The sequence below is a fragment of the Solanum verrucosum genome, unplaced genomic scaffold, assembly GCF_900185275.1.
Source record: "Solanum verrucosum unplaced genomic scaffold, falcon-dt-bn FXZP01000154.1, whole genome shotgun sequence".
Lineage (NCBI taxonomy): Eukaryota > Viridiplantae > Streptophyta > Magnoliopsida > Solanales > Solanaceae > Solanum > Solanum verrucosum.
Window position 1 is genome coordinate 1829725 of NW_026020217.1, and position 26271 is coordinate 1855995.

A 26271-nucleotide genomic window follows, 5' to 3' on the forward strand; every position below is an offset into this window, starting at 1 on the left:
TAAGGGCCGAGTACACACATGACGAGGTTGATAGGAGGAGATCAGCTCCGGTGGACACATCCCCGGAGGTTGATATCGATGCATTACCTACGGAGGTATATATGCCTACTCCGGCCACTGGGATTTTAGGTACCTCTAGCTCTGTTCCTTCTAGCACTCTGGGTACTTCTTCTGCTTCCCCTCCCGCTAGGTCTGATACTGGCACTTCTGCCTCTAGGCTTCCGATCACACATGACATGTTTCTCAAGATTGGACACCTAGCCCATTCTGCTATTGTACATACTTCCGACTAGAAGTTGAGGTTCCCTGGATGATCGATCGAGCTATCACTGCTGCATTGACGCCTCTCCAAGCTTCTATTGATGCCCTCACAATGAGAGTAGTGGTATGTGAGCGAGGACAGAGAGCTTCTGAGGAGGTGACGCCCTTGAAGGCCGATATTATTGGGCTGAGGAAGGATGTGGACTAGGTGAAGTCTACATACTTTACTTCACTCTTTGGGACGGTGGAGATCCCCGATGATCAGAGTGCAGATATTCCAGTTTGTCATGAGGTGTCTCCGGTGACTATCAAAGATGAGATTAGCTCTGAGGTTGCTACTGATTATTCCGAGGCTGAGACTGATGAGGAGCAGATTGGTGGGAGTGAGGAGGCTGTTTTTAAGGGCATGACTGACTTAGAGGAGTCCATGGTAGATTCAGATGTGCTATGCCTCTCTGAGAGATGTGTCCATGGTGGGCTCCAGTGGAGCCAAGATTGCTTAGACCCTGGGCATTGATTCCCCGATAGACGGAGTCACTGAGATGCAGACTTCACCCAGGCTTAGCATGGCAGAATGACTTTTTACCTCCCTCTCTGTTGTTTTATTGACTATTTTGTTGTTTTTGTTACATTTGAGGACAACTGGTTATTTTATTGGGTGGGGTAAGGTATTTCCATACCTACGTCTTGTCTTGTGATTGGTTTGGTGTATTGATGATAATTTTGTGAATATTGGGCATTGATATATACATCTTGATTGTGAATTGTGTTGTGGATGTTTTTAGCTTGTGGCCCATTGCTTTGATTGAAAATGGTTTTGAACCTAATTTAAAAAATTTGACATCTCTTTTGTGCGTAATTGTGGTTGTTCTTGTGCAAACTTGAGTGTCGGTTGTGGTCAATACCGATGACTTAAATAGTGCTCCTAATTGAACAAAATGAATATGTGGCTACAATGAGGCAAACAAAGTTACATAGACAATATGTGAACTTTTAGCATCTCATGGTGACTAGCTGGTTGTCAAATGAGTCTCTTGTGATGAGCATTGCATGTGAGCTAGAAAGTGCGGAGTCTTGTCTGATATTGGTATCAATGCCTTGTGTGATGAGATTACTTTGAACATTGTGTGTGGTGACACCTAGAATTTGCCTCGTTAGTCCGGTTGATTGAGTGATGCAAGCACTTGAAATGATCTTAGGCAAGAATTTTGAAGAGTGAACCAACTTGACAATATACCTCTTTTGTGGCAAAACTTTTGAGATGTGTGAACCTTGCTTGGCACCTTTTGAGCCTTACCCCTTTTCTTGGAAGAAACTTGAGCAATTATGACCTCTTTTTGGCCATTCACCCATAACTTTCATGAAGTATGGTTTGTTTGAATAGCCAACTTAGGCAAAAAGACTAAGTTGGGGGTGTGGTGAAAAGAGAAGGAAAGTCAAGAAGTGTGAGAAATCCCCCCTTGTGTGATTGATTTGAAAAATATGGAACCCCTCCATGTTAAAAAAAATAAGAAGAAAAGAGAAAAAGGAATGAAAAAGAAGAAAGAAAAGAAAAAGACCGAAAAAGTTGTGAAATAAAGTAGTACAAATTGCAAAAGAAATGGGGTATCCAGTGGTTCAAATGGAGTTGAATAATACGGTGGATCGTGAGAATGTTTGAAATGTTAAAGAAAAGGAGGAAAGTGAGGTTCAGACCATACTTTATGAAGGTAGAAGCTACTAAACCTAAATGACCATACATTTACACTCAACCCCGTTACAAGCCTTGAAAAGACCTTTTTGATCTTGAGCAAGCTGAAACGAATGTTGATTGGAAAATAAGGGCAAACATATGGGTGAAGTCTTGCATGTGTTCATTTTTGTGAGTGTGAGAGTTGTATGTGATTTCGGAACTATAAATTGTTGAGAAATTTTGTGTGAATATGGAATCATCTTTGTTGTGAGGGCATTTGAGTACCTTTGTTGAGCTTGAACTTGCATTTGAAGCAAGCATTGTGAACTTGAGCATCTTTGATAATTGTGAGTCACAATTTGAATCTTTGAGTACACAATTGATCATTGTATGAGTAATTTGAACCTTTTTGTGTGCATTTATGTTGAGTCTTATGCAGCACTATTTGTAGACATCCTTATTGAACTGCTGATCTTGAGTTTTACTTGAGGACAAGCAAAAGTTTAAGTTGGGGGTGTTGATGAGTCCGAGATTTGGACTCATTTAGGGTTTTGTTTTGATAAATTTTGTGTCCTCAAATGCCTAATTTATGCTATAAACTGATGTTAAAGCCTTGATTTTCAGGTATGTGGACTAAGGAGCAAAGCAAGGACACTAACATGCAGAAAGGAACTAAACAAGCTGAAGAAGTGGAGAAGAGCAATCCTAGTGATCGCCAGGACCACTCAGCGAACCGCCAAGTGGCTCTTCAAACCGCCTAAAGTTCCAGTGTGCCAGCCCTAAGGGAAGAAACCAAGTCGGCGACAGAAATGGGCAGTTGGCAAATCGCCGATCGGTTTCGTGATGACAAAATGGATCACCCAAAGTTATAGGACTTGAGGATGATGAGAACCAATGCAAAATGGAGATGGAAGAGAGCAAAGGGTGGACCGCTGAACCACTCGGCGAGCCCAACTTATCTCGCCTAATGACTTTTCAGGCTTAATTTTGGGAAACTATAAATTGGATTTTAAATGTAATTTTGAGGAGTGATCTCCCCCAGATATTACAGTTCCCATTCTAGACTTAGAACATTCTCTTGATTTTTGAGTTGGAATTGTATAATTTTGGAGGATTTGGAAAGTGGGTCTTTGAATTTCATTCTTAGAAATCATTGTAAAGGCTTGGAGACTCTTACCCAGATCATGACGATTGCATTTGGTAATTGTTTCTCTATTTTTATGATGTGTAGCTAAAACCCAATTCTTGGGGTGTGATCATGTGTTTATTTGTCTAATTATCGTATAAGTATTGTTGTTTGATGATGAAATTGTTGTTTTAATGTGGGTTTAATCATTAGCTAAGTTTTAATTTATGAATTGGAGTTGCAAATGCAATTCTAATTATAAGTTCTTAGCTTGCTTGAGAAAGAGGTTTTGGGACCAAAGCTTTTGATTAATGATTTGTGGGTATTGGGTTAATATGAATTCAGCTCGAGAGAGTGAATCTTAAATCCAATCCTACCCATCTAGCTCGAGAGAGTGGATGTATTAAAGTTGTGGGATGGTTATCTTGTTAAGCTTGTTGATGTTTGAAATAAATCACTTGAGCCGTAATAGTTGTTCGAGAGAAAACTATTGCACTTAAAGTCCAACCTACCCACAATATTTCAGCAAATCATCATACAATTTCAATTACCCATATAGCATAATTAGCCTATAATCGATCACATCCCAAGAACTCCTCTCCATATTGTTATTTTCCCCTATTTTCATTGTTATCTCATATGTTCATTGCAAAATCAAAACCCCATCTGACATTAGTTGTCACCCGTTTATATTTAAATGTATGTTTTCGATAATTTTTATTTCTATAACCATTTAGAACATGTTTGTACTTCATGACTGAATATTAGACACGTACACTCCCTGTGGATTCGGCCCTAACTCTTCGTTGGGTTTTATTCTGATTAAAGATCGTTTACACCTAAAATTGGATGAGGTGTGTTTGAAACGTCTAATCACAACGCGAACTAGTGGCATACCATCCATGTGATATTATTAAGTCCATGGGTAGAAAATGGATTCTGAAACACAATTTTGAATACTCACTTGATCATGTAGATCGATACAATTGAGAATTCAATAGGTTCATAAGAGAGAATGAAAGTACCGTCTATTTGATGCTTTGTATATTGAAAAATATTTGAGGGAGCATGGCTTGCCCTGTGATTTGACTATATTTACGCATTCAAGCACCATATTTTACCTAAATTTGAGCTAAGTTTTGAGTATAAACTCACATAATCATGCATTTTATGTGTTGTGATGGTATAATAAATATGATTAGACTGTGTCATGACCCAATTCCTCGAGTCATGATGACACATATCATAACCCACCAGTAGGTAAACCAACTCATAACCCAGAATGACAAGAAATGAGTATATTGGTAGAAATAAACAAGAACAATACTTTAAGCAACGAAACCATATAGAAGCATAAGCAAACCAAAACTATATACATAAAGATCCCTCTTTGAACCTTGAAGTCACAAGTACATAGTTGTGCTAATAAAAGAGTACAAGTACTAAAAGTGGACCCAAGAAGCGAAAATTGTAAGAAGCCAAACCCTAGAAGCGAAAGTCGGGCTCCCAGTCCAGCTAGCAAGAGTGACCCGTGGGCGTAAGTAAAATCAATCAAGGCCGACCAGCCAACTTGTCCACTCCCAGGGACGTAAGCCACCCAACTAGCAAGAGTGACCTAGAGGCATATTGATTCTAAAAAGGATCTCAAATATATCAAGGCCACCCAACCAGTTAGCCACTCTAAGGGGCATAAGTTGTTCAGTTAGCAAGAGTGACCCGAGGGACTGTTGACTCCGAAGAGGATCTCAAATATAACTGCCCAGCCAACCTGTCCACTCCCAAGGGGGTAAGCTGCCCAGCTAGCAAGAGTGACCCGGGGGAATGTTGTTTCTGAAGAGGATCTCAACAATCAATACCAAGCAACCGTGAAATGACATTCACTCACAAGGAATCATAATGGGCTCCAAGCCTAAACCACTCCAATCTAATGCCACCCCGCGAAAGCACAAAACCTCCAGTAATGCATCAAAGACGCATAAATAGGGAGAGAGAATATAAGGTCAATAAAGTTGCGACAACGCCTAAACTAAGGCTCATACTATTAGACTCAAGTCTGCTAATCTAGTCTACATGGAGCTAAGCCACCCGAAATGACGTCGGAGTAGAAATAATTCTAACAGGCCACAATGATTGCAAGTCTAAGACAAACACTAGTCTAATCCTAGACTAAGGCCAAACATGCTCCAATATATACCAATACAACAACAAACAATCACATTATAACAACATGAAATAACACACAATCCCAGACTAGCATGGTACTACACCTGAAATGGAACCGATAATCCTAAAACACGGTTTCTAGGCAATGCAATAAGAACAACCAGGTACCCTCCCCGAATTCATTTCAATCAACATGTATTCACGCATCCAAGTTCAATCTAATAGAGAGAAAGTTGTAGCGTACCTTTAGGCCGACCGCGTGTGCTCTTGAATCACGAAGCTGAAACTATTCTTTTCCATACGACCTCCAATGTTGTCACGCTGTCAAAAGTAGGATCACAATGTTAATATAGTCATTTCAACACCAAAAGTACATAAAACAAAAACAGACTAATTTCAAAGTCAATTACGAATTATGGGACCTGCACCTAAATTTCCAAAATTGACTTCGTTAAAGGTTTCTAAACATTTCACCATATTGTGTTTTAAAACGGAAGACAATTTAGGTCTCGAAACAGCGAACAAGCAACACATGCAAAAATTCACAATTTAAAAGCAACAAAAAAGATAAGGCAGCCAACAATAATGCAATTTTACCTCAAATGAAGGTTCAAAAATGACTTCTGATCACTCCACAGTATAGCCTCAACAATTCTAGACATACAAGACTTCAAATCAATCAATTTCGAGCCAAATGAGAGAGGAATCGCCTTTCCAAGGTTATACTCTAAGTTGATATCACGTCTGGTCTTTAAGTAGAAGACCAGATGGAAATGTTCTTCATGCACGCAGCCCAGAGGGCTCGCGATCACGGAGCACAAGATTTTTTTCCCTTTGTGAACGCGGCAAAAAGCCTATGAACGTGAAGGAAAGCGAAGCTAGGTCATGTGAACGTGGTTGAGTCCCCGCAAACGCGAAGACAGGTGACTTAATCCTTCATCAGCACGTCCTGACCCATGAATACGGTGAACAACTCCCTCGGTATCCACAAATGTGACCCAGGACCCACGAGCATGAAGATCAAATTAATTTGCACCAACTGATGGCATCAGCTCTGAAGAGACCTCACTAGTGCCTATGTGGAGGTCTCCACACAAGATCTCTCCATCGTAGCCAACACCATTGTCTCTTCGATAACTTGTAGATCCGTCAAAGTCACAACTGTCTGCCGCTCATCTTTCCTCAAAAACTCCTCATCATCCATTTCCTCAACTGACTCAATACATCCTTATCCTACACACTCTCTCTCCCTATCAACAACATCACTCACACCACCAGGCTACTCAACCTCACTACTAGGCACCTCAGCTCTCGGCACAGGGGCAGGCACATACTCAGGCATATCAGGTAAGGGAACATCACCTCAAAGCATGGAAATGTCATTAGACCTCAGTTGGTCCACATCACCCAAAGAACAATAATTTCACCCCTCATAATATGCAACTCATCTAAGCTATCGTCAACCTTCTCTCTAGCCTCCATCTTAGCCGTGAGGTTATTTAATCTCAATCATACAATGCCAAAGTATTTTGAAATTGTACCATATGGCCTCTAACAAGGAGTATTGCATTCTCAATAGCCATGTCAATCAACTCGAGAATCTCACTCTCTACCCTAGCCGCTCTCACATCCGTTGATCGGGAAAAGTTGCCCATTTGGTATATCATGGTGTGGGTCAAGGGAGATCAAGAAATAGGGATATGAGTAGTAAATCTAGAACTAGATGGCACAAAAAAGGATGGGATGTACCTAATGGCTCCACAAAAGGAGCGAACTGAGTGGCACCAGCCTCAAGAGTAGCGGGATCAATCATGGACGTAGTGTCTGGTGGTGGCGGCTTCCTCCGAGCTGCATCATCTCTCAAGTAGTCCACCTCAATCCTACGAATGTCGCTGGATGACACAGGGGTGATCTACACATCAGTCCTCTCCCAAAAAGGGACTCCCACAGCCTCTCAGAGTTGTGTGATCAAGAATGGGAAAGGGAAAACGATTTTCTCCTGAAGAGTTGGCATCAATATCTCCTCAATAATGATCCAGTTGTAGTGATCTCAGTCCGATTGATGTTGCTTTCAACCAAGACGGCCTTCGAAATCCATAGAATAGACTCATTTTGGGATGGCATGATATTGATATTGATGAACCCGAACCAATATCTTGAGGTGATGTTCATATCTTTCTTTTCTATTTGTGCTCCATCAGCTATCCATGGAGGGGAGATATCAGAAATGAGAGGTTCCAGCAACCCCTTCAATGCCTCTAGGCCTTGGTTTATCCAGATCTTGTAATACCCATTACTGTCACCTTTTGTGCCCAATATCTAATTTATTTTGCCTGCATGGAATGGTACCATTTTGCCATGAAACTTGACCTCTCCAATGGTTTCCAAACTGTTGCCTTTCTCTTCTTGGGTAAGGCCTCAGTATAGGCCACATAGAACTCCTGTACCCAGGTAGAGACATAAGGAGGTCGGCCTTTTGTGAACTCTTCGAACCCATGAAACTTGACCATATCCTATATTGTTAGGTATTCACTCATCACCCTATCATAGTCATCTCTCCTCGGAGCAATAATTGGGAGAACACGAGAGGCATGTTACTGAGCTTGAGGAGTTTGTAACAACTTGGACCAAATGTCAATTATATTTCTAACAATCACTTTCTTTGGCTGCTCACTCATACGCATAGAAGAACGCAGAGTAGTTTATTATTGTTGGGGAACCTCAGATGTCTCGTTGATAGAAATCTCCTTATTCTTTTTCAAAGGGGAAGGAGGAGGAGACACTCTCTCGGGCTCGGATTCGGAGGATACAACTCTCTTTGCTTTTGTTCTATCCATATCCTGCAAGGCACAACAATTCAAAACGAAGATCGGGTGAAGATTAGTTGAAATCAAACTCAAAATAAACACAATTCAAAACTAGTTCTGAGGCTCGCCAACTGGGAGGCGACTCACCTAATAGTTTAGGCGAGCTCATGTGAGCTCACCGAAGTTGATAGTAAAAAAATAAATTTTACTCAGGCTTAAAAAGTGATTTCAACTCTAACTCGGTGATCCAACCAGTCGATTTCGACAAGCTAAGACAAGTCTGCCGAAAGAGACAATGCAAAACTAAAAGGAACAAGCACAAAAGGCGATGTCCACTCCCACTTGATGATACACCGAGTTGGTTTGAACAATATAAGACAAGACCGCTGAATGAGACATTACCTATGTCACAAATTCAAGCACAAAAGGCAATTTGAGGCTTACTCGGCGATACGCCTAATCACCTTGGCGAGCTAAGACAACCCGCCAAACATGTAATTTTAGCCTAATGCCTATTTTTCATACGTTCAAACACTAATATGAAACAATATCCAATATCCAATCAGTTTTACACGTTACCCACATGCTACTCTACCCACGGGTACTCATATTTCCCCTAAATTTCACAAAGCATTGCCTAAATTGACGATTTACCCTTAAGAAAGTCTTCACTCTATCTATCATTGGGAAAATACAAGCCTTAGAGGTAACACTGGGCTAATCAGACTTCATCCATATTCAATTCAAGCAACACCAATACATTTAAGGACTCAATTTCAACTTTTGACCTTCATAATCAATTTTAGCAATTTCACGCACAAAATCAACTATCCTAACTCATGGGCACTGTTCAGTATGATGAATTTAGCATTATCCACACAAATTAGGTAGAAATATATCTAAACCAATACAAAGCCCACATCAAAGCATCAAGTTTTAGCACAAATAGTAGTATAGTACTTGAAAACCAACCTTAGAGATGATAACTAGGCACAAAATCGAGGGAGATGGGTCTAGGATCCAGAAGCAAGCACTCTAATACACTCTAAGCAAGTGAAATCACGCAAATGAGGTCACACAAGTAGTAAAAGGTATGGAGAGTTTAGGAAGAAGAGGAACTCAAAAAGATGAAGGGTTTGCTTTTAGAACTTGAAAAGACTTTTGGCCTATTTATCTCAAGCACACTCAACGGACTGCGACTAATGTCAGTGAATTCATTCACTGAACCGCTAAAGGAGCTTAAGCTCACTGATTAGGCCTGAACAAATACCAAACCTAAAGATCAATTCGGCAGACTCGATGGAGTCCGCTTAGTGCACTTCGGCGGATCACCAATTGGATCCTTGATCGCCAAAGTTGATAGTACCATTTTCCCATTTTTTTAGCCCAGAAGGTGAACATAAAGATGTATTCACAATGAGTTTGATGGATCGCTAATATGGTCCTTCCATCACCAACATTACCTTATTTATCTTTTGTCTTCTTTTAAACTTGTACTCACAATGCATGTTATTAAAAGTAATAAAATAAACTTGGGTTGCTTCCCAAGAAGCGCCTTGTTGAACGTAATAGCATGACACATTTCTCATTCACCAAAAATCATTCTTGGAGTTTGGAATGGTGTCACTCAACAATGTTTCTTTTTGCCTTGGGTTTAGATAAGTGGAGATCTGACACATTTGAGTTTCCAGTTATTTGATTGAGACAAAGTGGGATGTAACCATTTGAGTCAAAGTGGAATCCTTCAACACCTTGTCAAATCCTTCAACATTGTTGAAGATCCTTTGTTAGCATTTCATCGGTTCAGTTTCCCTCCAATCCAACTTGTTCTCTTGGAACGATCATGTTGAGGAATGTATCCATCTTTTCAGCCTTTTGTTCTCTCCAATCTTTCCAACCATTATCTCGCTCCTTGTTCCAACCTTGATTCACGCTTCATCTTTGGTAGTTTGGGTGAGAACCTCCTAATTGATTTCCCTTGTAATTCACCTCTTCGTTGTACAACTTCTACAACTTGGCATCTTTGGGACATTGCCCACTGCTTGTTCCAATCGTATGCAACACTTTCAATCCACCTCCCATGACATGCATGGATAACAAACCGAGTTGGGTCATCATTTTGGACATATTTTCATCACACTCTGGTTCTTCTCAATTTGTTCCTTACTCATGTTCCATTATTGGAGAACACACCTGATCCTCTCTATCCATGCTCGGTTAACTTTTGTCATATCATCTAGAAACAACATTGCTACCTCATACAGTTGTGGCATCAACCCACCTTAAATAAGTTGATCAGCCAATCCCTTTTTGACTGAATCAATGCTACAATAGAAGTATTGCAACAAAAAAATGTCCTGAACACTATGTGTTGGACATTGTAGTAACAATTTTTAAAACCACAACCGTTTCTCGTTAAGAGGTTCACCTTCACTCTTTCAAACTTCTAGATGTTGTTCCTACGCTTGACTTTTTTTAGGGAGGAAATAATCTCTCTAAGAAAGATTCAATCAACTCATCCCGCAAAGTGATAGAATTATTCGACAACTCAACTAACCATCTAGTAGCTTCCCTCGTTAAGGAGAATGGGAACAATCTCAGCTGAATAGATTCTTGTGAGATGTTTTTGAAAGAAAATGGCCAACAAATATCCACAAAGTTTTGAAGGTGTTCATGAGGATACTCATGAGCTCAACCACCAAATATTCCTTTCATTTGGAGTAGTTGTAGCATTGTTTCGGTTACATGGAACATTGCTCTCCATGTTGTAGGAGGTAACCGGATGGATCTTGTAGTTTCAATGACATTTAAGTGCATGTCATTCAAGTCATTCATATTGTCATTTTTCCCATAATGACTATAGTTTTCACTACCATGGTCACTCATATTTTATACCTGCAAATCAGCAAAACCACAACACCAAGAAATAATCTACTACAATATGATAAGTTCACAATATAATTTCACCAATTGAATTCTTAGCTACCACTCCCCGGCAGTGGCACAATTTTTTATAACACTCAAATTACTATTAAAACTATTAAAAGAGTAAGAGGTTATTGTCAATAAAAATACTCAACAAAGAGCCAGGGTCAAATTCCACAAGGAATGATCTAATGATAAGAATTCAATTAGGAAATTAAATATGTGCACCTATGCATTGTAGTATATTAGAACAAGAGGGTTGATGATCTCACCAAATTTACTAAAATTTTGAAGTTTCAAGTATCACAACTAAACTAGAAATTAAGGAATCAAGCAATTAAGAGAATATCTAGGGGTGAGGGGATGGTATTGATGTAATATAGGGGTAATTTTGTTGCTCAATTATGCTAAATACTCATGGATAGGCTGGGTAATATTCAATTACACTAATCTCCTTTTGATCTCATAACACCATTTCATAGAATATCCTTTCGGTCCCATCTATGTGAATAAAAAATCAACCCGGCCACAACCTTACGGGATCTCTCTTTCGAGCAGATTTGGGAAATTAGATCCGACCCATAATCTCTCTTTTGAGAAAATCATAAACATAAAACCTAAATTGTATGTATCAAACTAATTACTCACTTCAATCAATCTCTTCCTGTAACGACCCGAAAAACTAGTAGGTGAAACTAGAGCCTAACGAGTTTTGTTTTGAGTTTGACATGAGGTTTTGAGTTGTTAAATGATGTCCCGAGCTTAGGTTGAGGGGTTTAGAAGTTAAATGTCAAGGTAAGACTCCCCAAGGAACAACCAAGGGGTTCCTTGAGGAGGACCCTAAATCCTAACCCTCGAAGACCACAAGAAACCAAAAACCTGTCAATTTGTGAAGGACTCACAGATGGGACCTACGCCCTGTAGGTCCATCCACACCTCGTGGATTGCCTCCGTGGGTCAAGGTTCCAAAAGTGATGCAGCAGAACCAAACCACAAGAAGACAGGATGGCCCATAGACCCACCCACGGTCCGTGGGTGGGGGTTCGTGGTTTGCACCTGGGTTGCTGTCAAGTCTCGGCCTAGGGGAGGGTTAAATGGTAAATTCATTTTAAGGTTATTTAAGTTGGGGGATAGTTATTATTGACTTATTAAAGTATTTTAAGGCTTTTAAAAGTATTAAACCCTCTTTTAGAATTCATTATTTCAAAACAAAAAATAGAAACCTCCCACCCTCTCCAAAAATTCTCTCTAGAAACCACCATTGGAGAAGAAGGAGTCAAGCTTTGAAGCTCAAGATCCCACCATTCTCACTCAAGTTTCGTGGAGTTCTTCCATAAAATGTATGGTAGTCTTCATCCTTGATTAAGTTTCATTCAAGGTGCCCCTTCAAAGATGATTTCAAGTTTTCAAAATCCCCCAAAAACCTAGGGTTTTCAATCTATGCACGGGTTCAATTCCAAAACATTGTCAAAAGTTCATATATGATGATTTATGATGGAATTGTTGAATTAATGGTGAATTATGATGATTTCTCCTATGAACCCATGTTTCCCCCAAAATCCTAAATTTGGAATGTGAATTGGGTTGATTGATCATGAATGTATGTTGAATTGTTTATGTTTATATTGAATTAGTTATTGAATCATGTCAATTCCCTTATCTAATTTAATATTCTAGATGTTTGGTTTGCGATTGATTCATAGCCTTTGAGGGAGATTTTATGAAGGATTTGTGTAAGATTATGATATGAATTATATGTATGTGGTTACAATGAATGTATTATGATTATGTTTAGATTGTAATTGTGTTATTGTTGAAAGCATATCCTCAATTAACACTCATGAATGATGATGATAGAATGTGAAGGTTTTCTTCAATGTAATGTTGTATCTTGAATTGGTAGGCTTAGGCATCATCTTCTTGTATAAATGAAAGTAATGTGGATTGATGTATCTTGAATTGATAGGCTTAAGGCATTAAGGCATCCTTTTCTTGTATTGATGAATGTGACCTTGAATGTTGTATCTTGAATTGGTAGGCTTAGGCATCCTCTTCTTGTGTAATGAGTGCGTCTTGACTTAATGAATATGAATCGATAGGCCTATGGTATTCCTTTCATAAATGACTAATGAATGTGTCTCGACTTAATGAATATGAATGATAGGCCTATGGCATTCCTTTCATAAATGAACTAATGTAATGATGACTCTTGAATTGATAGGCTTATGGAATTCTATTCCTAATGAGTCAATGTACCATGAATCGATAGGGTTATGGCATTCCTTTCATGTGTATACTAATGTAATGATGAACCATGAATCGATAGGCTTATGGAATTACTTTCATGAGGATTCAATGAGCTATCTTAATAATGTACCATGAATCGATAGGCTTATGGTGTTCCTTTCATGCGCAATAATGTAACTTGGGTCGATAGGCCAATGACATTCCTCTCAAGTACAATAATGTTAATGTGAATGAAAGGTAAGCACCGAGTGGATATGGTAAGATGGAAACTACCCCAATGTTAGGTTAGGGTTCCAATGAACATTTTCCTCTCCCATAACTATGTGCCCACATAGGATAGCTAGTGGATCCACTTAAGCTAAAATGTTATCGGTCCTACCTTAGGCAAGTAGGCCAACCCTTACGATATGGGATAGTACATCGGATTCCATGATTTAGCTCTCATGGTCTATGTCGGTTAATGCCTATTCCCATCATGTGAGATGTGCACTATGGTTACTTGAGAAGTTCTATGAAGTGTGGGTGGTAGTATGGAATGTCATTCATGCATTGCACGAGTAGGCTTTGAGGGGGCTATTGTAACGACCCGGGGGCACCCCCTAGCCGTTACATGCATATTTGACCTCTCAGAGGTCTTATACAAGCCTTAGCATTCATTCATCGCATTCGGTAATAAAAACCGTAAGGAATAAAACACTTTTTAAAACAAATCCATAATACTCATAAAATCTTTCAAATGTAAAGAAGTAGAATTTCTAAGTCTCATGTACCATCTTAGACACAAATAGAACATCTTAGGGACACGGCCCTTTACAACAATAGAAAATATAAATCTTACACAATGTCTAAGTGGAAATACTAGAAAGATAACAATTATGTCCTTGAATATATGAGGACATACCAAGCTTCTTGAGAAGAGTCAATATCCCAAGCTTCCTCAAAAGATCTCCTCACTTCCCACCACCTACACTTATAACAATAGAGAAATATGGAGTTAGTACAATAAGTACTAAGTATGATGACCATGCAAGAAAACATGCACAAAGGACATTTACAAGAAATGTATGCTTTTAAGACCTTCTTTAACAAACCTTTACAACCACAAGCATAAACCCACATTTCAAGTCACCATTCACAATTAAGACCATATTCACATCATTTATAACTCAATTAATACAAGTGCACAATACTTAAACAAGATAACAAAGTAATTCCTTCATTACCATTTAAGCCTCTATCTCAAGTCACCCTAAGCCACACTTAAGTGAATAATGAAGTGACCTCCCATACAACCTCTTCATATACACCTAAGTGTTCCTAAGAGTTACCATAGACAAGGGTTTCATCATTACATTATAACATACTAAGTCAACATTTTTTATAAAACCATTTAAGAGACACACAAGCATATAGGGAACCATCACATAATAGCCCTAAGGCTTAGGGAACTCACTTTAGCATCTTTTAAGCCTACTCGTGCCATGTGTAAATAGCATCCCATACTACTACTTACACGTAGAACCTATCCAATACTAGAGTGCACATCCCACATGATGGAAATAGGCCACTATCCTAACCACACCCACTCGGTGCTTAGCCTTGGTTTCCATAGAGTATTCAATCACATATGTACTAGAGAGGGTTCCTTTTCTAGTTCAACCAACTCATAGTACCTCTTCCCAAGAAAGGCCCCATTTCTTAGTCATAGCCAATCTAGGTTCATAAGGATAGCCCATTTGACTTTCTTAGATAAGGATTCTCATGTCGTTCCGGCTCCATCCATCTTTAAGTCTATCATTTCACTCAAGAAGGGAACATCGCCCTAAGGCCCATCCTTCAAGGTTATACATTTTCTTAGGAAAGCTAGAACTCATAAAAAGGCACTATGCTTAAGTCTACCAATTCAAGTCTTGGCCTAGAATTCCTCTTTTAGCATTTATAGGAAGAGCTCCATTACTAAGTCATAGCCCAACCAAACATTCATATATATAATCAACCTTCCATGACACAAGACAAGATATTCAAGTCTAGCATATGATCTACAACATCATCTTATGAAAACTCATCATAGTCCATCATCACCACATATCACCATTTCAAAAGAGACATGCTTTCACATTAGCATAATAACACTTTATAACTTATCACATTAATACCATTAGAATATCTTCACATTATAGCTTCACACAAACTTTACATATAGCTTCATATAGGACTTTACATATAGCCTCATATAAGTATAAAAATACAACAATATAATAACACTCATATATTGCCCATCATGGCCTCAATTCCCAATAATACCACATAAGAATAAGATATAACACTTCCACCAAAGGTGGGTTCAACCTACCAACAACAATCAATTCCATAAAGAGAGTTCAAGCTTTCATACCATAATCCAAAGCCATTGCCAACATCATCAATACTTTACCCATAGGGCTTACCACCCTTAATTCATCCATTATCAACAATTAATCATAAATAAACATTAAACAACACAAGAGATATCAATACAATTCACGTTACACATAATTCCATCAACTTTGAATTTATAGAAACATACCAACTTTATAGCAAATTTAGGGTTTTAGTGAAAACATGGATTCTTGAAGGAAGTTCATATAAAATCATCAATGCTACTTTAATTCACCAATATAATGCTTTTGAAAACAATTTATCAATGAACCCATGCTTAGAATAAAAATTAGGATTTTTGTTCTTTGAAGACTTTTGAAACCCTTTTGAATGGACTCCTTGAAAGAAAGGATAATCAATGATCAAGGGTCACAATACCTTAGACTTGATGAATCCCACGAAAATTTGATGAAGAAAGCTTGAAATCTAAAACCCTAGGTTCCACTTCTCCTTCTTCCTTGAGTTGAGAGAGAAGAACTTTGGAATATAATTTGGGAAAAGAGAGTAAAATGACTTGTTAAAAGACTTAAAACCTTATATATTTATCATATAAGCCATTTAAAATCAACCCCACATAATAAACAATTAAAACGAAATTACTTAAAAACCCTTCTCTTGAGGCAGCCCGTCAGGGACCACGCCCAACTAAACGGGTCGTGAGGGGCACCACGGCTCGTGGTGGTGCCCGTGGTCCTTGAGGCAGTGAGCCTCCCTCACTTGCCAATCCCTCCAAGGCCATGTCAAGTTCACGGAAGCTCCCACGATCCGTGGTCAACACCACGGGTCGTGGTGATGCTCGTGAACTTGGAGGCAGTGGCTTGGCTAAATGGTCTTGCAAGCTTTGCCACCAAGTGACCTTCACGGCCACTTTCACGAGCCATGGTCATGACCACTGGCCGTGAAGTCGTCCGTGATCATGGGGCAGTAGCTTGGACAAGGTTGAGCAAGCCTTATCCCCTTGGCTTGGCACATGCCTCCTCCTTAAACCATCATTTAAAAACATCTTTTTAACGTAGAGTCTAGCACGTACCTTGACGTTGACTCACGAAACTCTTTTAAACAAGACTCGGGACAACCATACTCCATCAAAACACATGTGAAGCTCTAGTTCTTCCTACTTCATTTTGAGGGGCGTTACAATATCCCCTATTTGGGAACATTCGTCCTCGAATGACACTTTAAAACATTAAGGGTAATGACTCAAGACTAGCAACCCACAACAATCATACAATATCAATATGAAAGCACTCATCAAGAAGGAAACATCAACTCCACATAACAAGCCATTACAACACCACTTCATTCAAATTTTATGGAAGTAGGAATCACACCTACAACTCAACCTGCCTCAAACCTTTTTCCATTTCTCCTTTGTTTGGAGGAACTCCCTTCTCCATAGTGCTTCACGCTCATAACAACATCAAAGAACACAATATGTAATTATCTCATTAAAACACAATCATGCCACATCAAGAATACACTTAAGCATGCTCAACTAATCAACTCTAACAACTTTTAGCAACTCACCATTTTATGCATATACGGAGAACAACAATCATGAACCTCATTTTCTTATTTAAATCAAGAACTCAATTTAAAGCATGCATCATTATAAGGAGAATATAGAAACTCATTCTTTTCCACACAAGACTCCAAAAACCATGCATCATGCTTCTAGAATTCTATAACTCAAGCTTTATTAGGAATAGAATAAAGAGACAAGAATATTCAAACTCACCTCAACTCATCCTTCAACATACCATCCCCCACTTAGGAGAAACCCATCTAAACCAACACAAAAGGATTCCAACACAAAACTAGAAACTATGACTTACCGGCACCTTCATCCGGATTTGCTTCCTTGTTAGCTTGGAAAGCATAGAAACGATTCCTTGCTTGACCATCAACACTAGGACCACTATAAGGAGTTTGCCTAGCATTCCTTCCTTTAGACACATTATAAGGACAATCTCTCACCTTGTGATCATTTTTCCCACAACCATAGCAACCACTAGTGCCGGATAGACACTTCCCAAAATGCTTCTTTCCACAAGTGGAACAAGTAGGCTTAGCAATTTGAGAACCACCACCTCCTTCATGGTTAACCTTAGGAGCACTTGAGAAATCTTGATCTGGAGCCCTCTTCTTAAACCTAGGTTGTCCTTGATCCTCATACCTACTCCTTTTTAAATCTTTCCTCACCCTAGTCATCTTGGACTCCTCAATAGATTGAGCATACACAACAAGCCAAGAGATGTTCATGTCACCATGGAGCATTGTCGTACGACACTCTTCTTTCACCAAGTCAGATAAACAGGTAACAAACCTACTCATCTCCTCTCTAGGGTTAGACACCAAAGATGGAGCATACCTAGACAACATAGAGAACTTCAAAGCATACTCCTCCACACTCATATTACCTTGCCTAAGATTAATGAAATCCTCAATTTTGCACTCCCTCTTCTCTAGGGGAAAGTACTTACCCAAGAATGCTTCCTTAAAATCCTCCCATTCTATAGGACCCGCTTCCTCTGGCCTATTTGCCTTCCATTGAGTGTACCAAATTTGGGCCACCTCCTGCAATTGGCATGAGGCCAATTCCGCTTTCTCTCTAGAAGATACTCCCATAGCATCCACAATTTTGTAAATCTCATCCAAGAATCCTTGGGGATTTTCTCCAATTCTAGAGCCCAAAAAGATAGGAGGATTCATCCTCACGAAGTCTCTCAACCTTGAGGCCGCCGTACTCTCATTAGCATTCACCCTAGGCCTCACATCTCGGTTAGCTTGAGCCGTCATGGCTCGGGCTAGAGTTAGAAAAGCCGCCCTAATCTCTTCATTAGTCATGGCCGGGGGAGCCACCAGAACCTCATTCTCTTCATTGCCTATGGGGACTTGGTCATCTTGAAGACCTTGCACACCTTGGAGAGGAACTCCCTCATCAACTACCCCTTCTTCTGCTCTCCTTCGATTAGCCCTCGTATTCATTTCCTATAAACAAAAGAGTCAGATTAGAAAAATGACACTTATAGACCAAACTCTAAGGCACGACGTCAAGAATAATGAAAGAAGTGAAACTTCTACCGTCCTATAGCCTCTCGCCCATAGATGTGTCGCAACTCACACCGATGACCAAGACTCTACTAGACGTGGCATATGAGACTTTGAATCCTAAGGGATAATTTCCAAAACCTTATGCTCTGATACCAAGTTTGTAACGATCCGGGAGCACCCCCTAGCCGTTACATGCGTATTTGACCTCTCGGATGTCTTATACAAGCCTTAGCATTCATTCATCGCATTCGGTAATAAAAATCGTAAGGAATAAAAACACTTTTTAAAACAAATCCATAATACTCATAAAATCTTTCAAATGTAAAGAAGTAGAATTTCTAAGTCTCATGTACCATCTTAGACACGAATAGAACATATTAGGGACACGACCCTTTACAACAATAGAAAATATAAGTCTTATACAATATCTAAGTGGAAATACTAGAAAGATAACAGCTATGTCCTCGAATATATGATGACATACCAAGCTTCTTGAGAAGAGTCAATATCCCAAGCTTCCTCAAAAGATCTCCTCACTTCCCACCACCTACACTTATAACAATAGAGAAATACGGAGTTAGTACAATAAGTACTAAGTATGATGACCATGCAAGAAAACATGCACAACGGACATTTACAAGAAATGTATGCTTTTAAGACCTTCTTTAACAAACCTTTACAACCACAAGCATAAACCCACATTTCAAGTCACCATTCACAATTAAAACCATATTCACATCATTTACAACTCAATTAATACAAGTGCACAATACTTAAACAAGATAACAAAGTAATTCCTTCATTACCATATAAGCCTCTATCTCAAGTCACCCTAAGCCACACTTAAGTGAATAATGAAGTGACCTCCCATACAACCTCTTCATATACACCTAAGTGTTCCTAAGAGTTACCATATACAAGGGTTTTATCATTACATTATAACATACTAAGTCAACATTTTTTATAAAACCATTTAAGAGACACACAAGCATATAGGGGACCATCACATAATAGCCCTAAGGCTTAGGGAACTCACTTTAGCATCTTTTAAGCCTACTCGCGCCATGTGAAAATAGCATCCCATACTACTACTTACACGTTGTAGAACCTATCCAATACTAGAGTGCACATCCCACATGATGGAAATAGGCCTTAACCAACATAGACCACACTAGAAAAGTATGGAATCTGGAGTCTATCCTACTCCGTGGAGGTTGTTCTACTTACCAAGGGTAGAACTAAAAGCAACCCATGTTGGCACATGGTTTAAGAGATGTCCAAGGATGTTCATTGTGCCTAATCTCATGCTCAACTAGGCCACCATCCTAACCACATCCACTCGGTGCTTAGCCTTGGTTTCCATAGAGTATTAAATCACATATGTACTAGAGAGGGTTCCTTTTCTAGTTCAACCAACTCATAGTACCTTTTCCCAAGAAAGGCCCCATTTCTTAGTCATAGCCAATCTAGGTTCATATGGATAGCTCATTTGACTTTCTTAGATAAGGATTCTCATGTCGTTCCGGCTCCATCCATCTCAAAGTCTATCATTTCACTCAAGAAGGGAACATCGCCCTAAGGCCCATCATTCAAGGTTATACATTTTCTTAGGATAGCTAGACTTATAAAAAGGCACTATGCTTAAGTCTACCAATTCAAGTCTTGGCCTAGAATTCCTCTTTTAGCATTTATAGGAACAGCTCCATTACTAAGTCATAGCCCAACATAACATTCATATATATAATCAAGCTTCCATGACACAAGACAAGATACTCAAGTCTAGCATATGATCTACAACATCATCTTATGAAAACTCATCATAGTCCATCACCACCACATATCACCATTTCAAAAGAGACATGCTTTCACATTAGCATAATAACACTTTATACCTTATCACATTAATACCATTAGAATATCTTCACATTATAGATTCACACAAACTTTACATATAGCTTCATATAGGACTTTACATATAGCCTCATATATGTATAAAACTACAACAATATAAAAACACTCATATATTGCCCTTCATGGTCTCAATTCCCAATAATACTACACAAGAATAAGATATAACACTTCCACCAAAGGTGGGTTCAACCTACCAACAACAATCAATTCCATAAAGAGAGTTCAAACTTTCATACCATAATCCAAAGACATAGCCAACATCATCAATAATTCACCCATAAGGCTTACCACCCTCAATTCATCCATTATCAAAAATTAATCATAAATACACATTAAACAACACAAGAGATATCAATACAATTCACTTTACACATAATTCCATCAACTTTGAATTTATAGAAATAGACCCACTGCATAGCAAATTTAGGGTTTTAGTGAAAACATGGATTCTTGAAGGATGTTCATATAAAATCATCAATTCTACTTTAATTCACCAATATAATGCTTTTGAAAACAATTTATCAATGAACCCATGCTTAGAATGGATATTAGGCTTTTTGTTCTTTGAAGATTTTTGAAACCTTTTGAATGGACTCCTTGAAAGAAAGGATAATCAAGGATCAAGGGTCACAATACCTTAGACTTTATGAATCCCACAAAAATTGATGAAGAAAGCTTGAAATCTAAAACCCTAGGTTCCACTTCTCATTCTTCCTTGAGTTGAGAGAGAAGAACTTTCGAATATAATTTGGGTAAAGAGAGTAAAATGACTTGTTAAAAGACTTAAAACCTTATATATTTATCATATAAACCATTTAAAATCAACCCCATATAATAAACAATTAAAATGAAATTACTTAAAAACCCTTATCTTGAGGCAGCCCGTCAGGCACCACGCCCAACTAAACGGGTCGTGAGGGGCACCACGGCTCGTGGTGGTGCCCGTGGTCCTTGAGGCAGTGATCCTCCCTCTCTTGCCAATCCCTCCAAGGCCATGTCAAGTTCGCGGAAGCTCCCACGATCCATGGTCAACACCACGGGTCGTGGTGATGCTCGTGAACTTTGAGGCAGTGGCTTGGCTAAATGGCCTTACAAGCTTTACCACCAACTGACCTTCACGGCCACTTTCACAAGCCGTGGTCATGACCACTGGCCGTGAAGTGGCCCGTGGTCATGGGGCAGTAGCTTGGACAAGGTTGAGCAAGCCTTATCCCCTTGGCTTGGCACATGCCTCCTCCTTAAACCATCATTTAAAAACACCTTTTTAACGTAGAGTCTAGCACGTGCCTTGACGTTGACTCATGAAACTCTTTTAAACAAGACTCGGGACAACCATACTCCATCAAAACACATGTGAAGCTCTAGTTCTTCCTACTTCATTTTGAGGGGCGTTACAACTATAGTGAGTTCTCTAATGTCTTAATGACTAATGTATGAATGTGCTCTTAATGAAGCTAATGAAGAATGTTGACTTAAATGCTAAATGTGAAGATGTATGCTTTACGTGGATGGTATTATGAGTTACTTTCCTTGTCATGACTTATGAAATGTTTATGTTCATTATGTATGAGTATTCTCTAAATATGAAAAGGAAGAATGGTAAGTTCACTTTTGGTGTCTTTAATGTGGTACTTAGTGTGGATGGTGGTATGGGACGCTATTCATACTTTGCACAAAGTATAGCTTGGGGTTACTTAATGTAAAGGGTTTAATGTGATGAAATGGCTTATATGTTGATTATGTTCTAATGTGATGAAATGTCTTATATGTTGATTATGTTGTATCTTATGCCTCTTATACTTACGTTCATGAAGTTTTCTCAAAATTGACATAATGCATGATTTTCAATCAAATGTCCATTTTAAGCATGGTTTTTGCATGGCTATCATACTTAGTACATTATATGTGCTAACCCATATTTCTTCATTTTCTACAAAAGTATAGGGTTTGGAGATTTGATGTCATATACTTGGAAGATAGGTTTCTAAGGAGCATGGAGTTGAAGAATTGGTGAGTCCTCATAGTTTCGAGGACGAACCCATTATTTCCCTTTATGCCTTTTACTTTATGTTTAGAGCTTTTGTATGGGCTAAGTCCCAAAGTTTATTCAAAATGTTGTAGATGGTTTGAGACAAAGTATAGAAAGTCTTCCGCTTGCTTTTATGAAAAATGACTTCGATTGTAAAGAAAAGTTTTAAATTCTGCACTATTTTCCTATGCTCCTATGTTCATGAATGCTATGAGGTTTGTATGAGACTTTTTGAAGTCTTGTACGCCGTGTCACTTTCGAGGTGTAGGCTCAGGTCGTGACACTTCCGAGTCAACTGAAGATCGAGAATATGAATTAAACTTTGCAATCTTAACCCATTAATTAACCCCATCCTAATTAGTTCAAATCCATGAATTCATCGCAATAAAACAAATCAAAACACAATATCCACAACATTTTATCAACACCCAGCCCCATAATTGCACCCCTATAATTGGGGTTTTAGCCACGCATCACAAAAAGTAATGGAATTATACATATCATGAGAGCAACCATGGATGTGATGAAATTAAGCAATTATAATCAACACCAACGAAATTAAGCAATTATAATCAACATCACTTTGATTTCAAATTCCAATTGTCAATTTGAAGAATGTATTACAAAACTCCAAGTTTGAAGATGTTTTCACAAGGTAAAAAAAAATTCACACAAAAGCTCTCAATCTCTAAAAAGTTCTCTCTAGAAGTTCTCTCTCAAAACTTATCCAAAAAAACTCTCTATTTTCTCTCTCCTTTGGGCTATTTATAGTTTTCCAAAATTTGGCCCAAAATTCACTGCATGACCAACTCGGTGATATTAGTCGGGCTTGCCAAACACAATCGATAGATCACCATCTATTTCTTAGCTCGAATTTCTTTTTCTTGAAGCTTCAGTTGTTTGAACCTCAGTTAGCGAACTCGATTGAGTATGTCTTTTACATTCGGCAGATTGTCGATCACCTCATTTGTTCACCTTTTAAGCCTTCACTTTACATCAGAGTACTGTCACTTTTGGTGATGGTCATATTGTTCGTCATTCAACTTGGACGAGTTGCCATTTTGCTTTTCAATTTGTCGACCTACCTTGAACATTTTCAATTGTGAGCATTGTAACTTTGGCGAGATTAGGCCACTTGGGTGATCCACCTTTTTGGTTGGGTGACCAACAGTATAAAGTTGATACTTCTTTTAATGTGTTTGTCCTTTCTTTCATGTATTCATGCTCGCATAGTCCTTTAGCCTTCATAGCTGCAACTCATTAAAATACCATCAGAATAGGACATAATTAGGCATTGAGGACACTAATTGTTGAAATAAAAAGGCCTCAAATGAGTGTAAATCTACCAATCATCACATGGATCCTTTGCTACTAGCTTGATATTGACTATGGGCTTCTCTTCTCTTGTTTAACTTTTCCCGTTCTCATGTGGTGTAAAAAACACTTCAGAGTTGATTTTACTCTTAACAACTCCAGTCATGCTATTTTCCTCTCCTTAAACTTTATCCCTAAATTCCAATTCATTATTATCAACATGTGTTCCTTCTCCTTTTTCATATCCCTACTATTAGAATACAGGGTCATAGGATCAATGAGGATTTAGTTTGTGTTCCCTTCTATTGTTGCAAACTTATATTCTGTAATGTCTTTCCCTGTGTTGTTTATTGGTTTGTATTGTTTCAGTATCTTTCCGCACTAGTGAAATTTAGTCCCTTGTCAGCTTGTTCTGATAATCATCCCCTTCTTTTCATTATCTTCTAATGCATTCATGTTTTCACTTAATTTGTATCCTTAGGGTTCTCCATTATCCTCTCTAAGGGAGAGTATTGTATGATCATCTCTAAAACATGTTCAATTGTGGATTCTTTTTCTTGTTGTCTTCAACCTTTATAATTACATGATTAGTTGTGACATCCTGAATGATTTTTCCCTTTTGTTGACTTGAGTTCTTTACTTCTGTGTGAATTGATTGAGTTCTCCAAATGAGGCTTCAATCCAAGGCTTACAAGATACTTGTTACTTATCAATGACCCGTATTCCATTTTTTTCCCGCTCATTAGTCTCTAATACACCAAAAGAGTTATTGATTTGCATATACATAGTCATATTTTTGTTGTTCTCCTACGCATATCGTTGTTGGATCCCTTTATATGTTGGCTTAGTGAAAAACATTATCCTTAGTAACATTTCAGACATTATAATTCATGTCATGCTTTGGATACTTTGGAGTTGTGTGAAGCTATTGTGATATATTTCTCTAATATCCCCCCACTCCTATATTCTTTACTGCAGGCTCCCTTGTCACTATTTTATTCTAGACAAAATTGATCCTATTTGGAGGACCAACAATCTTTCCACTGCTCAAATTCTCAGTATTGTCTTCTTCTTGTTGATTATCCCTTATTTATTATCCTCTTCTCACGAAGACCTCAAATATGGATGAAGTACAAGACACTCTAATCATTTTTGCCCTTATAGTTTGCATGTTTTTCAATACTTGGACATGTAGTCATATTTGATGGTGATCCAAGTCGAGATAATATTCTTAGTACTAGATTTATTTCCAAATTAATATTTTGGGGGGGAAATCTCTCGATAAATAAACTTCTACTATAACTTTTGCACATCTGGCCTAGATTGATTTTTGGTAGCCATATAAACATGTAGAGATTTACCTACTATTTTTGTCATTGTAAAAAGTGATTCTTTAAAAAAGAAATTAGATGACAAGCCCGAAATGAAATCCACATCAATGGTGGTGTTGTCTCTGCCTTAGGATTGAACTATGGCTCCCACTTAAGGGGTCTCATCTTATAGTAGTCGTCCTTGGCTTTTAGAAAAATACAAGGGTTTACACATAAGGTGAACGTAGTCCTCCATAACTGTTATCCTAGTCAAGGTAGGTCTATCTCCCAAGAATCACATCTTGCAATTTACCTTGATTTTGCGTTGTAGAGCCATAATTTTGCGAATTTCATCAAGTTCAATCCACTCATATGACAATTTCCCCTTGGCAGAAAATTGTGGATTTTATGTATTATCATTACGTTAAATTCATCTTCATCCCAAAAAAATGTTGGTTTACCATGAATATAATTAATATCTTTAACTGGAATAGGGTTTGAAATTTTTTTAGTTTCTTTGGGTAAGAAAATTTACCTATGATGAATTTGGGTGCTGGTGGTGGTTCGTTGATCACCAAAAAGAGGTGACCAACCATTGTTGGTCAAGGTACCCTCCGGCGATAATAGGCAAACAAGGGTTTAAGAGAGCATTTCTCAAGGAAATTCATGATTTTTCACACAAATTCGATATCAATTTTGTTCCTAATTTTAAATAACAACATAAAAAATTCTTGTCTTTTTTTCCACTTTTATTTGTATGTGAAATAATGTGCTTGTCATTTTTTTTATAAATATCTTTTGATTGTACTTTTATGTTGTTATTAGTCATTTCGTTGAAGTACCTTACAATACTAATTTATAGTCTCACTAGTAACATTTTTTGTTTATTTATTATAAGTTCGATAATAAGTATTTTGTGATATACTTACAAAAAATAAAGTATTTTGTGGTATAGTTACCAAAAATAATGTATTTTTGTGATATAGTTACCAAAATAAAGTATTTTAATGATATAGATAAATATTTGGTAGTTC

The 26271-nt window shown here is 38.3% G+C and overlaps 1 protein-coding gene across 2 annotated transcripts in view; it reads right to left on the reverse strand.

Annotated features, from left to right (window-relative positions):
- LOC125830831 (40S ribosomal protein S9-2) overlaps window positions 1–26271 on the reverse strand; it is a 396173-nt gene that overhangs the window by 192668 nt on the left and 177234 nt on the right. The window contains exon 1 of one of the 2 annotated variants that reach the window (XM_049510006.1): window positions 17737–17747. The exons of the other annotated variant lie outside the window; for it this stretch is intronic. The gene's annotated coding sequence lies outside the window, so the exon portion shown is untranslated. Of the gene's footprint in view, window positions 1–17736; window positions 17748–26271 lie in introns of those variants that run through there. 2 annotated transcript variants of the gene reach the window in all.